The sequence below is a fragment of the Orbicella franksi genome, chromosome 3 (genome assembly GCF_964199315.1).
Source record: "Orbicella franksi chromosome 3, jaOrbFran1.1, whole genome shotgun sequence".
NCBI classification, from domain to species: domain Eukaryota; kingdom Metazoa; phylum Cnidaria; class Anthozoa; order Scleractinia; family Merulinidae; genus Orbicella; species Orbicella franksi.
In genome coordinates, this window is record NC_138147.1 from 15,926,179 (window position 1) to 15,941,106 (window position 14,928).

Genomic DNA, 14,928 nt, shown 5'->3' on the forward strand with positions numbered 1-14,928 from the left:
ACTTGCTGCAAGTGACAAAGGGTCCTATAATAAGCAGCATCAGTTCAAGGAAGGAGAGGATTTGGAGGTGGCGTAAATGGTTTCTTCAAGCTTTATGAAGCTTTCACCAAAGACTGTGCAAGGCAGCGATGACAACGAGGTAAACGAGTCTGAGGAAATCAATGGAGAGCAAAGGAGAGATGAAAGCTGGCAAATGTTATGGGGAAAAACAAATCCCACACCAGAAGTTGTCCCTGGCAACTGTGTGGCGGTAATTTTGTGGCTCTATTTGTCAGTACTGATGATATGGACCAGAAAGCAATTTGTATTGTTTCCTATCCAGTTTATTACCATTCTTACCCAGCTGCTCGCATCTCAAGAAGCATGACTTCCTTAGGATTTTCACTAGAATCAGTGGTACTTGCTTCCTTCCCTGCCTTGTACGTTCGGCATTGTGTCTTATTCTTCATCGTATTTGTCCCGGTTACCTCTGTCCCCTTTTTCATTTGTTTAGGCATTGCTAACGTTGGTTTGGCCTATTCATAATACAATTTACCAGTCAGAGGAATGAAAACTCCGGAAACTGGGATGAAATACCTCCAATTCTACAGTAAGAACTTACCTTCAGAGCGAGCGACCCAACAGCGCTACCTGGTAGAACTGAAATGTAGCATTAAATTCCCACGCGGAACAGTATTTGACATCTTGTCTGGTCAGCATTTGCATGCTATTGTCATGAAGTACACTGAGTCGTTTGCTTGTATACCCAGGTAATTACTTTCACGCCTTGTTGTTTTAATCTCATTCAACCAGAAGAACGTCTCTGAACCTGTGTTGCTCTACATCTTGAAACTAGATTTTCAAGAAATTAGGCGCACGTTTTAAGTTCGCATGCATCAAGTTTTCAACTTTTTTAGCTCAAATTTGGCGAGCAACCAAATTTTTTACTTCAAGACTGATAAATGGACCCTTAAACGAAAGTCCCTTAATGCTAGGACAGCTCTAGTACTGACAAGAGTTCAGTTGAAGATTCATCAGCTGAAGCTTTATTAGGTGATACAGAGGGAGTGGAGGAATACGATTCTTCTGATGGTGTATTTATATTTGATATATGACAACTGCATGTTGAAAAGTTATGAACTCCCTTACAAAATCAACCCTCACTCTAATGTTTTTATGCTAATGATGAATTTGTTCACATAATCTTCCCTGTGTGATCTTGTAAGGTCTGGATGCCAAAAATTAATTTAAGGTTTACGTACCACATTTTAGTACATAGTAGCCATTGCCTTTTTGCACTAACATGACGGACCTTAGGAATTTCAAATGAAGTGTGCAGAGTTCAGAGTTTAGAGAGCTTACGCACCAGATGTTCTTGACAACACGAACAGCAAAGAAGCGGCATAGGACTGGATCAAGGCCTTTGTTCTTGGCCCGAAATAGGAAGGTTAAGCAGTCGTTTTTGAGACACAAACTTCTTCCTGTGTTGACATGTCTTTGCTAAAAGATGCAAGAGATATGACCTTAATAAGCCATAGCCAAGGCCTAATTACAAACAAAGAGCTTTTTCTACTTCTCAAAGAAAACACTTCCAGAAATCCGGATTTTTCCTGATGCTTTGATCGATTTGATTTAGAAAACATGAAAGAAGCCAAGTGCAAATCGGAGTTCAGAGTAGAGAAGCGCAATATTCCTCTTTTAGCAGAAGCTCTTGGCTTGCCACTGAGACACCTTTGCCTGCACCCAGAGATAAGAGGAAGATGGTATCGAGGGCTTATGTATGGTTCTAAAGCGAACAAGTTTCCCTTGCCACTACAGTGATATGATATATCACTTTGGGAGACCAGTTACTGTCCTCAGTATGGTCACAAACCAAGTTGTAGATTACATCTTTCAGGCCCATGGACACAGACTAACTCAGTGGAATAACCTGCTACTAAGTCCTGCTGCACTGCAGAGGTACAACGACACCATAGCGACAAAAGGAGCTCCACTTGAGAACTGCTTCGGGTTTGTTGATGGAACTGTTCGCCCAATCTGCAGGCTGAACGAAAACCAGAGTACTGTTTACAATGGCCACAAGAGAGAGTCCATTCGCTCAAGTTTCAATCAGTGACCATACTAAATGGATTGATAGCCAATTTGTATGGACCTGTAGGTATTAAAGCAGGCACTTTATCACCGAGTTGTACTTTGGACTAAATTAGATGCACTTTTAGAAGCACTGAAGAATTAAATGTTGATGTAAAATGCTTTGTGGAATCTGATATATTTTTTTATTGTACAGGCTATATCGAACACAAGTGGTGAATTAAGTTGGGGTCCAGGAGTAAGAGTGAAGAGGAACAAGCACCATGCATGATAGATGTTACCCACCCCACCCCACCACACCCCTTCACCAAATAACTGATGAAGTTCCTCTTGTAAACTGTACATTTCAGCCACTAACATATTCCTAAAGGCTGTTTCAGCAGGTAAACATCATGATGCCGGCATGCTCAGAGATTCTGGTCTCATGGATGATTTGGAGAACCACGCTTAATCTCCTACTGGTCAGGACACGTGTTTGTATGGGGATCCAGCATATCCCTAAAGGGTCCACTTACAGGCACCATTTAGGGATGCAAGATTAACCCCAGGAATGGAAGCTTTTACTTTGTCCATCAGCCCAGTGCAAACCTCAGTTGAATGGATCTTTGGAGATGTAATCAAATCTCTCAAGGCTCTGGATTTCAAAAGCAATTTCAAGATAGGTCTGAGCACAGTCGGTAAAAAGTACATAGTATGTGCTTTAATGAGAAATGCCATAACATGCACGTATGGAAACCAAACATGTGCCTATTTTGGTCTGGAGCCCACAACAGTAAATGAGTATTTTTCACAAACAGCAAGTGCTTATTTTTCATGTCTTATCATAAAAAAAATTAAAACATTCCAAAATACTAGGTCTGGAGCCCCCAGCAGTGAACAAGTTCTTTTCCTGGACCATAACTGTGTATCTTAATGTTCACAACAATAAAAGACTTTTTGTCTACTACAACATGTTTTACTATTAAAAGCATTAAAAACATTCCATTCTATATGGACTTCAGACATCAGAGTTTTGGGGGGGCTGACACCTCCTACAGTACATGAATACTTCTCTTAAACCTGAATGATCCCATTAATAAGGTTTATGCTTACATGTTTTAAACTCTGTTAAGGAAAACTGTCACAGAATCATAACTGTTTCATTAAAGAGACAAGGAATTACAATAACACTTCAAATACTAACAATCAAAGTTTAGTACCTAAAAACAAACATGTACAGCAATAAAAAATCAAGCATGAAAGCTGACATTTTCGAAAGTACAATTCTTGTTGGGTTAAATGACAAACACAACATTAAATAAGCTTATTTATGAAGAAGCTTGCTAATCACTTGCAACATAATGTGGTTCTGCTACACCATCATCTTCATTAAGTCCTCTTGTCTCTTAGCTGCTTCTTCATCATTCTTACTCTTTTCCTCCTGGTCTTTCTTTTTTAATTCAAGTTGTTCTCATCGTAAGGCATATTCAGCCTCATTTCTTTTATTTCCACTTTTACTGCACTAATTTTAGAGTCCAGTTTCCCTTTTTGTGCAGCTTGGGCGTTTGTAGCATATAAAAAATGGGCTCACAAAGTGTGCAAGTAGCTACTGCTTAACAGTTTATGCTTAATGCAATCAGAGCAAAGAAATTACTACTTAATGAAGTGAACGTAACAATTTATTAAACATGGCTATTTTGACAAAAATAGCATTCATTATCAGGTAATTAAATTTCTAACATGACGTCTCTTGAGTAGTTCAGAGGGAAGACAGTGTACAATGGCGGAATGATCCAGTTGTGCGTATGATGTTGAGATTGAATCCAATGTTCTTTGAACTGAACATGCACAAATTAATCACATACATCTGTATGAAGCTCTTTTAGCTTTTCTTGTGATCTAATAAATAGAGCCTATTGGTTATTAACTGTAACAATTTTTAAACTCAAATTGCCATGCATCATACCAGGGGATGCAAAGCTCCTAGCACAATAGTGCATAGCTATAGAAAGGTCCCCCATACGAGATTTTTGTAATTGATATAGATTCCATTTGATGAATAATCAATTGCTTGAAAATGACAAAGTCAAACATTCAGCAGTTCTGAAGCTCTAAGTACAGTGTCAAATTATTTACGACCATATCTCACTCACTATGTGCTTGGTAATACCCCAAGTCAAATGATGCTCAGTGGTCCCTGTATATTATGTTCTAAATATCTGTCTTGCAGCTTACAAGATGACTTTGTCACTGACTGTAAACCGTAAGGTTCCGATTGAAAAATATTCTAGTAGTTGGTTTTCAGTAGAATCAGTGACTTTATCTGCTACCTTCTATAAAAATGTGTTCATAGTTCAAGTCATTGGTAAGGACTAATAAATTGTTACTGATGTGTCTAGGAGCTTAATAACAAAAACTGGTTAGCTTGCATTTATGACACTTTACAACATTATGAACAACTATTTGGATCTTTGTTTTACACATCAGACAACTATTGTATACAGTTGATTTATAATTAGTACATACTACTTCATCGAACAACCCTTTTTATGGGTTTTCATTCATGCAGTTTTGCCTTTTGATCAGAGGCCATATTCTTGCTCTTATTAAGTCCTTTGGTATGCATTTATGTTTTGCCTTTGTGGTCATATTGTGCTCTTACTCTCTAATTTCACACATGCATTATGATTTGCCCTTTGATAAGGAGATGCCATTATTTCTCTTTAAAAGTTGTTTGCCCATCTCCTAATACCAGTGGCCTTTCTACTAAAAATGTCAATGAAACCCCTGAACAATTGACCATAATTATATTCAGACCATTGTCATATTTTAAACACTTGGTATTTATCAGTGGCAGATCCAGACCTTGAGCTACGAGGGGGGCCCAGTTTTGTTTTGCTTCCCCAGATGGCTTTCCTTTCTTCTGTGATTTCTTTTTTTACCCAAAATAAGGGGAGGTGGGCCCCTCCTGTAGATCTGCCACTGCTAATGGATCACAATTATTTGCAAATATTGAACACCAACACAACTCTAATTTCTAAAATGGCAACTTGCATCATTCTATAACTGATTTTCTATTGCTGGCTCTAAGTAACAAGTTTCCCATTTCTCCTACTTCTAGTGACCTTAATCCAAGTTTATTGTGTCATTAAAATTTGCGTGTTTAGCTTGGTGTAATGGCTATTTTTAATTGTGCAGTAATATGGCCTTAAGCATGCTATTGAACCTGCATGGCTTCCTCAACAATTCACTGGAATGTTTTACTTCTAGAATCCATCTGTAGAGTAGTGCAACTTACCATTCACGATAAGACGCTGAAAATAATTGACATTTATGGATTAAGTTAATTTACCAACAAGAAATCCACATGAATATTTCCAAATTTCCTTCAGTGGAATAAACTATAGTATCTTGAATGGAAACTTTGATGGCTCATTTTTACTTAAATTACCATTAATAGTAATTTAATTTGAACCATTCATGGAAATTATAATTTAAGAAAACAGTCTGGGTTTGAGATAAAACTTTGCACGCCAAACTACATAGTATTTCCAGTGACAAATGTAGTCATAACAGATGTATAGAGAACAGTATGGATAAAGGGGTAGCTAACAGATGAAACCTGTCTTTTTGCTTAAGACCATGAAGAATGTGAGATGCAAAAAACTGGTGATTGATCGATCAAAGGCTCTGGGGAAGATTGGAACTCTTAAAGACATCTCACTTTTTGGAAGTTTCAAGATTCCCTGCAATGGACCAAACGCTGGTGGTATTGTGGCACAATCTTTGGCTGGTCAAGGAAAATCTCTCAGCAAAACTAAGGCACAAGTCCAGGTTCTTTCAATGGGATGTGTGCAGTTAGCTGGAGCCACAGGTGCTATTGTGACAGAAGACATGTGGCAACCATCAGACCAAACAGTGGATGTGAATACAAATTCAAAAAGTGATTCATACTCTGTACAGTTCATTCAGCTCTCTACAGCTACCCCTGAAGAACTAGTCCTTGTACCTTGAAATGAAGCTTCAGTCAATAATGACCTAAGGCCTGCAGCTGGATTTGCCCTGAAAAAAGTGGTGCAAAGGAAACCTCATTCACAAATGAACAAAAAGAAATCATGATTCAGTTTTATGATCACCAAAGGTCATCCCAGATAAGGGCCAATCCAGCAGATGCTATCAAAGCTATGAAGGATGCAGGTCTTCCTGAGCTGAAAGAGTCTCAAATCAAAAGTTGGTGGAGCAGCTACCACCATAAACAGAAGCAGTTTGCAGATGATATGATGGAGGAAGCTTGTCAACTTAGATCTCAACAGCAAGGTACTTTTGCATGAACAACCTTTATCACCAGTATCCCACCCTGTTGAGAAAGGAAGATGAACCAGCTAACTTCAGCTTGTTTACCTGCCCATAATATTCGATGACTTTATTGACTACTGTAGTTTAATACATGTAGCTCCCTCAAGGCAAATGGCTAGCCCCATCTCTTCCATGGCCAAACCAAGTAAATTAGACTTAGGTGTGTGTGAAGATGTGGCCGTTTAGACTAACAGATGGTTTAGAGGGCATACTGTTGTGGTGGACCCAACTTAATTGGTGGACATTGCTATCCACGAGAAAAATCACTTTCCAAAGGATAAGTGTTTTAAATTTGGCAATTACAATTTTATCTTGTGATTAGTGTGATGATCTGGACAATTTTTCAACCTCGGGCTTTATATAAACAATACCTTCCATTTGGCGCCAAAATATGCTAGGATATTTGCCCGTGGACATTACCTGTTGCGAGAGGCGAACAGTTTTCTGAGAGTGTACCTCAAGGAAAACTGTGAGTTTCTAGGAACAGATTATGTCCAAGGACAAATATTCAAGCATATTTTTGCCCCAAATGGAGGGTATTGTGTTTATTATTCTTCAAATCTTTTTTTACAATGTGCACAGTTTCAAAAATTGGGGAATATTCTCAGATATTCTGTAGTTTTAGCTGTGAATATTTGGTCACATGACATAGTTAAACCAATCGGTGCCAGCAAAAATATTTGATGGACAATAATGTTCTATATTCCTACCACCTGAAGGGTTTCCACGACGGAAATGAAACCAACAGACGGACTTCTAAGAGACTGACTTAACAATACATGGCCAAAAACGGACCAATTTGACTAACAATGGATCAAAACCCACCAATGACTGATGACAAACTTTACACGAGTCTTTCAGCCAATACCATCCTGGCTAAACTGACCAATAACGTTCAATGGACCAGACTTATAACATCATCAACTGAAACACTATTCACTTGTCTCTGAAGATGACTTCCGCTCAGGTTGTTGAAACTCAGACACCAACAACAGTTCTTTTCAAAACTAACCTCATCCAGACGATCACACAATACCAACTACTGATACTCCTGGGTTCAAACCATTTACTATGTTACCAAATCTAACTTATTTCAGATTGAGCTATTTCAGTCCCTACAGCTGTTTCAGACCAACCTGTTAAACCTAGAGTGGCCGCTCAGCCATTGATCAGAGCATCCACCTCTTCAGATTTGACTGGGTCACTGAATGGAGTTTCAGTGAGTCCCAATTAGACATCGAGGGAAGGACTGGGAGCAATGCTTGTGTGTTTATTGCTCTGTATATGGGCAAGCTGTGTTTTGAGAACAATTTGGCATGGCCCTCTGGCAACCTTCTTCCCGAATCCTGAAAAACATCACTGAGAGAAGCAATGATCAGAGGAAACCAAATTCATAACCTGCTTGACCATTTAGGAATACATGTGATTGTGGATGATGCTGTTTCCATGGCAGGGGACGAATGTGGAGTGCAAAGATTGAGATCTCAGGTGGACATCTTTGGCATCAACCCTGTAAATCAGGTGGCAAATTTGTTGAGAGGCGCAGAATTTGTCAAGATCGTTCAGTGTAATTGTTTGGCATGAGCATATGTTTCTTATTATTGTGAACTCTGAACAGTTTATCATTATTGACTCACATTGCCACATCAACAAAGGAGCTATAATTGCATGTTGTCAGATGGGAAATATCCTTTCCCTGGCGTTGTGGATGGACGCCATGATGAATGCAACTTGGCAGTGCTCGTTAACCATAGCTTTAATATCTAAAGTATTTCATAACAATCTGCAAATCCCATTGAAAATGATCCCTTAAGGTACCTGCCCAGGGTATTTTGTGGCATATCTAGGCAAGCACCAAGAGCAAAATGATGTCACAGATGGACACCAAATCCCTACAAAATCGATCTTCAGTGAATGAAAAACTCGAAAGTTCTGACATTTTTCTTGTAGTGGGTTTCCTACAGTGTTTTTATAGTTAATCATTAACCTGTGTCTGTGAAAGAGATTTGCATTTCTCTCCATTGTATTAGCAAAATCAGTAAAAATAAAAACAAAAATTTGTTATTGAGAAAGAAAAGGACAAACAGTTTCGGTTTTAGAAAAATGTATATGAAGCTCTTGTTATGACCAGGTGAAGGTAACTGGACTTTGTGCACATGCGAGAAACCAACACTTACTTCATTCCCCTCACCTAAACTAGGATTTGTCCAACTATACCTTTTGTAAATGCCTGCCAAATTTCCACGGTAGAGGACAGTTAATTTTCTAGGAAAACTAAATTTCTTGGTTGCAGCTCTCTATGAAACAGTAAAAGTCAAATAAAATGTTGCTGTCCTTGAGAAATGAAGCGCAATTGTTCTACGATCATCAGGACACTTCTATCCGCCATTTTGGTTTTATTTCCGCTGGTCAGTTCCTTCTCAATATCGCCGTAACCACATTTTATCCCGCTGTACTTTCCCCTACCTGGTCGGGAGTTTTGTTTTATTGGCTGCTAGGTGTGCTGTGAAATCTGATCGTAACAAAAATTACTATGTGAGTTATATCCAGTGAGAAATAAGATGGTGCGGCCAAAGAAAAAGAAAAGGTTATCAAAAGCAGATTGGAAAAGTATTAGGAAGGCAAGGGGAGAAAAGTTAGCTGCCACAAGGGGTGTAGGAGCAGGCAGCAGAAAGAAGTTTATGCTCCCTGCAAAATGGAAAGAGAGAAGTTAAAAATCAGGAGGACACAAGCAAGTACAGTTTGAAAGCCCCGGTAAATCTGTGTACCAATCTCGGAAAGAAGTAGAGAGAGTGCTAGTGTCAAGAAATTTAAAGGATTGTCTGAACAAAGGCTGTGCTACTTCAGAAGAGTCAAGTCAAGATGAATCAGCCGGCTCAGAATACATCCTGACAGATGAAGAAACTTCAAAAGTGGTCGCCTGCAGTATTAAGTGTGAAGAACAATCAAAGGCAATGGAGCGAAGATTCTTCGTCTGCGAGACAACATAGCTCACGGATTCAGTGAACCAAATCAATGAAACTTCAAAGTGCTCAACAAAAGACTGCAACGGTAAGTAATTACACCGACAGCTGAAAATGGCAGCAGGACTTTTTAGGCTCGTATTTGTCTAAGATTGAAGTTATCACACTCACCGTACCTTAGTTCTTCAAACCAGTGTTATTATTTGTGAAATACAATATGTGATTGTAGTTCTCTCAATCAGGTAGTCAAAAGTATATTTCGTTGAAATTAATTTTCTTGAGAATTTCTCACAAATGCTTTTCATGGCTAAGATTGTGTTTATTTTCCCCAAATCAGTCAGCTGTTCAATGGATGTTTTATATTTCAGAAATGCACTAAACTTTGTTTTGTTTGTTTGAAAGGACTTTTTTGTGAAGTGAAGATGTCTTTGACTATTCCTTGTAAATGCCTAAGCCAATAACAAATGTTATGCTTGTAAAAATCTGTCCCAAACCAGCAAACCCTCAGGCATCAACAACTATTACAATAAACGCAAGTGTAGTCATTAAATTATGAGCAATTTTTTTCTGAATGGTAATGTAAGCTTAAAGATATTTTTTCCTCTTATTTTCTATAGGTATTCTAGTAGTTACTTAAGTGGAAACTAGCGGTCTTGGAGGATCCTTGCAAGTGTCGTTTGCCTGCAGTAACTGTAGTATGTAAACAGTGAATTTCAATGGATCTGCTTTTGTTGAAGGATCAAGGAGAACAGTTGTAGGCCATGCACCGGCTGTGGCATTCTTTATTACCGGACATGGGTATGCAAAGTTTTCAAGGACATTGAAACAGTGTCTGGGGATCAGTTGCATTTCCAAAAATCCTCATTACGATACAATTAAACCGGTGTATCCACACATCACAGATATTCTGAATGAGATGTGCGAGGAAGAAAAGCAAAGAATGAAAGCAAAAGAGGAAGGAGAGTTGGGCAGTTGGGAGAGGGCTGTTGTCACATCAGATGGCATGAGGCATACACATGGTCATTTTAGTAAGAATGGGTCATTTACTGTAAAAAAATTATTTGACTGGGGGATTGTTCTAGTATGGACACAAGTGTATGCGGGGAAAAGATACTGTGGTGAACAAAGAGTTGTTTGAAGGAACTGCAAAGTCCATGGAGGGGATTCTTGCAGAGGAATGTTACAAGCAAGCTGCAGATGAGGGTTGTAAAGTGGAAGTTGTGTGGCAAGATGGTAACTCCAGTGCTGCAAAGGCCATCAGACAGTACCATCCAGATGGCAAAGTGTTCAAGTGTGGAGGACATGTTGGCAGAGCCCACACCAACTAGTTGACAGACCAAGAAGAAGGAATTCTCAGCAGACATAAAGAGAAAATACAAAGATATTTTTCCTCTTGTGTCGTGGTTGAAATGCAAATGTGATCGATATAAGGCTGGTTGTGGTTGTCTGAGTGATAGTTTTTTGACAAGTACTCGTGTTAGCCACTTCTGTTGTCTGCAGCAATGTGAAGATTCCCAAAAGTATGCTCGGCGAATGAGAGCTCTTGGTGCAGAGATATTCATGAATAGGACGAAGGCGAATCTTGGGGATTCCATGAAAACATTGTCTGTTCTTGCATGAGATGTGATGAGGATGAGGAGATCCAGCATGAAGATCAGGCCTACAAGACGAAGGCTAAGCTAACATGTGATTTCCACCAGATGGTGTATCGTTTGGAATGTGAATGCCGTGCAGGAGATGCTGACAATGTCATCCACCCTACCATGAGTAGAGGTCACTCCAACCTCTGCGAAGCCCACTTCAGTGTCCTGCCAGATTTCTGAGCTAAGGATCAGAATCTTTGGAGGTAAGAATTATTTAATCGTATCTGTAGGAAGATGCTCCATTGTTATAATTCTCTGTTTGCCTAATTTTGCTATATGATCTTGTTGAAATTATATTTTTTGTTGTAGGCATGCATGCCAATTGGTTGCACTGAAATGAGTCCACAGAAGTAAAAATAAGTTCACTTAGATATTAGAATCTTATCTTACACATTTGCGGTTCCAGAAAATTCATTAGAAATTCTCAGGTGGAAAGGGGGGTTCTCAAAAGTCAAAACTTTTAAAGGGAAGTATGAATCTAAAATTGAATGTTCAGAGGGGTGGGGGTTTCAAATAAAACCTTCCATTGTTGGGGGGTATGGATATTTCTTGGAACAACACAATTGGAAAAGGCTGGAAAAAAAGTAAAGGGTTTCCTGTTATTGGACTGGTAGTTTCTTTTCAATTACACTACACGACTTTGACAAATTGTGGGTTTTGCCAAGGGAACATGACGTGGTGCTATGAAGCCCGTGGCAAGTCTTACCAATGGATAATCGACCTGTATGACAGACTTCAGTTGCCAGTCATACCATCCATCACAGAGAGAAGTTGAAGAATGCATGATGGAAATAGAAAAGGGGAGAACAGACCCCAAAAAGATCAGAATTCAGATGAAGGTGGCCAGAGCAGAGGAGCAGAAGGCAAGGAAGAAATGGGTAAAAAGGCAAGCAGTCCCACACACATACAGATAATGATAATGATGATGATGGAGACAATGAAGAAGACCCCAACCTGGTAACTGCAGCAAGACAAGTCATTGGTGTGGCAGAGCTAAGTGATGGAACTCGAACCCTCATCAGTGGGAGAACCTGTAAGTGTGGATCCAGACAACATCAAAGGACAACACATTCAGCCTGTCCTTTAAACAAAAGAAGAAAGAAAGAAATTTCAATGAACACTGTACTCCTGTATGATTGGCATGGAGCTGTTATTCATTAAGTTGTAAGTTTCTTATGTACAACCTTTCTGGAATTGACAATAATTTTCAACTTATTTATAAGTCATAGAGGTTGCATGTTGGCAGAAATTGGTCATCTATTTAGAAACTAAAAGAACCATTGACCAGTGTAATGAAAAGTACCAAGGGCCTGTTTAATTACATGAGGCCTGTATGGATGCTAGCCTGGGTAAGGCCTCCATCTAAGCATTTACATCAAGCCATCACTGTTTGGTTATCTCACCCTTGAATTGGCCCTGAGCTATGAAGGTTTAAAAAGCTGTTAGCAGTCTGGAATATCCCAATATATTAGGACAGCCGTGACTCGCATTTGAACCAATGAGAATTCGCGTTGCGATTCGAGTGTCACGTGTCAAAACAAAGCAGTAGTTCCAAGATGGCGGACGAAGGGAGATTCAGCGAGTCGTTCTGTCCATTTATATTATTCGAACAGTAAGGTAAATAATTGTGACATTGTATATTTTGTATTAATTAAAGAAGGATTTGAAAGGCAACTCTGTTTTTGAGTTCTTTGAAAGGGTCTTGAAAGAGTTTAAAGTGCCTATAACCCCAAAACATTTTTTTCGCCTAATCAAATCTCTGTATGGAATTGGGAAAAATGTCGCAAAAATTTTTGAATTCGGTTAAAACCCAAATTTTTTACGAATTTTTAAAGTTGGCGCTGTTAAGAGCACGACCGAGCATTCGGGAGAATGGGACTAGTGACGTCATTCCAGGCCATTGCCAGCGTCGCTCCAGTATAAACTCTCACGTTGTTTTGTGTGTGGGATAGAGTACTGAGGGTTAGTTTTTCGTCAAAAGAACTGTTATTTGACTCAACAAAAGTTTGAATATTCAAACGTACTTATAATGTCGTCCAGCGATTCTAGCTTGCATATCGACGTTTGTCAATCCAGGGAACATTACTTCGTAGTCCTCTTCTCGGAAATGCTTTGAGCACACTGCCGAGTACTTCGTGGGCTCCCAATGAGCACGCTTAGATTTTACGAAGTCAACCCATTGCTTTCTTCTTTTTCGCTTCTGCGGTTCATCAGCCCCTTCAAAAGGTATGGGATGAAGCGAAATACCTTCTGCCTTACTTGGCTTATTATTACAGCCGAAAACAACGCATTTATCTGGCATTTTCAAGATTTCTGACCTTCCGAAGCGAAGCAAACGCGGTTCCAAACAAGAAAGCGATCAATGGCCTGGAATGACGTCACAAGTTTCGCTATACCCAGACCCTTTTCAGTGACTCTGTGACTCGGTCGTGTTTTGAAAAAGTGCCATTTTTCCGATCTTTAAAAAATCATAAAAAATCGCGGTTTGAATCGAATTAAAAAATTTTTGCGACATTTTCCCCAATTCCGTACAGAGATTTAATTAAGCGCAAAAAATTTTTTCGTGTTATAGGCACTTTAAAGAAGGCTAGCAATTAGCTTGATCAAATCACCACATCAGAATTAAAGGCGCAGCCAGCACGATTTAATAGAGCTTAAGAGAGACTACTTTGAAGAATTCTGGGTTTATTTCCGTTTTTGTTCCCTAATTAGTGGAATCGCATACCCTTACATATACTGAACTGATTTGACTTATATTGAACTGATTCGACTTAATCTTAATGAAGGGGGCGTTGTTCGATCAATCGAGGATTGCAAGTACGTTTTGATGTTCCGCCATAACTCCGAAATTCAAAATGCGTTGCATTGGCCAATTTCAACTGTTATAAAGCGGGGAGAATTAACAAATAACTCACTTTCTGGTTAATTTTCAAAACGATTCAAGCAAGAGAGACTTTTTTGCGACATACAAACACGTATGAAACCAGCAATGAATTTCTGTAACCCATAGCCCAAAAAGTGAAATATAATACAAGGGCAGGTATTTTTGTTTTAAGAAAATCCCACAAAGAATATTCAAGTAATTCAAAGATACGAATTTATTGAACACCAAAACTGGTACACTTTTCTATGTTTATGTTTCAACTTTTATGTCATTCAACTTTTATGTTCCACAGATATTCAAAACCATGCAATAAATTTGTAGTTGATTCAGTGTTAAAATTATTTACTGCGACCAAAAATATATATAAAAAAATGTGCACTGATAAACAACACCACTTCATTCTTTATATCACTACTTATTAAAACGAGAAACAGGAACAAAAACAAGTCATCCGTCCTTGCTCTCTTCTCTTTGTCCTTCATCTCTCTTCACTTCTTTGGCTTTTTTGTCTCACTGTGTTAACTGAAAATAAGAAACTTTTGATCACAACTAGAAAACATGTAAGGGTAGATGTTTTCAGTTTTCATTGATTGATAATCCAGCCTTTCACTAAATGGCTTTCTTATGATTGCTTTTACTGATTTTCATATGTTCTGTGATGAAAAAAACTACAAATAATAAATAAGCAAGGAAATACATTGAATGTGTACAGACAAGTCTCTTTGTTTTTCTCAGGATGAATCAGTCACAACTTACTGTAGTGTAGAAAGACTATTGGATAATAACAAAGAGGGGCAGGAGTAGTAATTGATGAAAGCAACCAACTCATATCATTACAAGAATTACTTATAAGTACTAATTGGAAACCTGCACTTCCATCGTCTCAAGGCCCTCAACATCTGGCAGATGAGACCTTACGATGCCTTCAACCCTATCTGCAAATTCCTTTGTCACTTTTAAAACCCACATACATGGGATTACAGCCCCTCCACCAGTCTGTTTGTTTTTTTCCACTTCTGGGTGGTGGGCGGTT

At 38.8% G+C, this 14,928-nt stretch overlaps 1 pseudogene; it reads left to right on the forward strand.

Annotated features, from left to right (window-relative positions):
- Positions 1–1,608: 1,608 nt before the first annotated feature.
- Positions 1,609–2,983, forward strand: LOC145481496 (uncharacterized; annotated as a pseudogene).
- Positions 2,984–14,928: the final 11,945 nt, after the last annotated feature.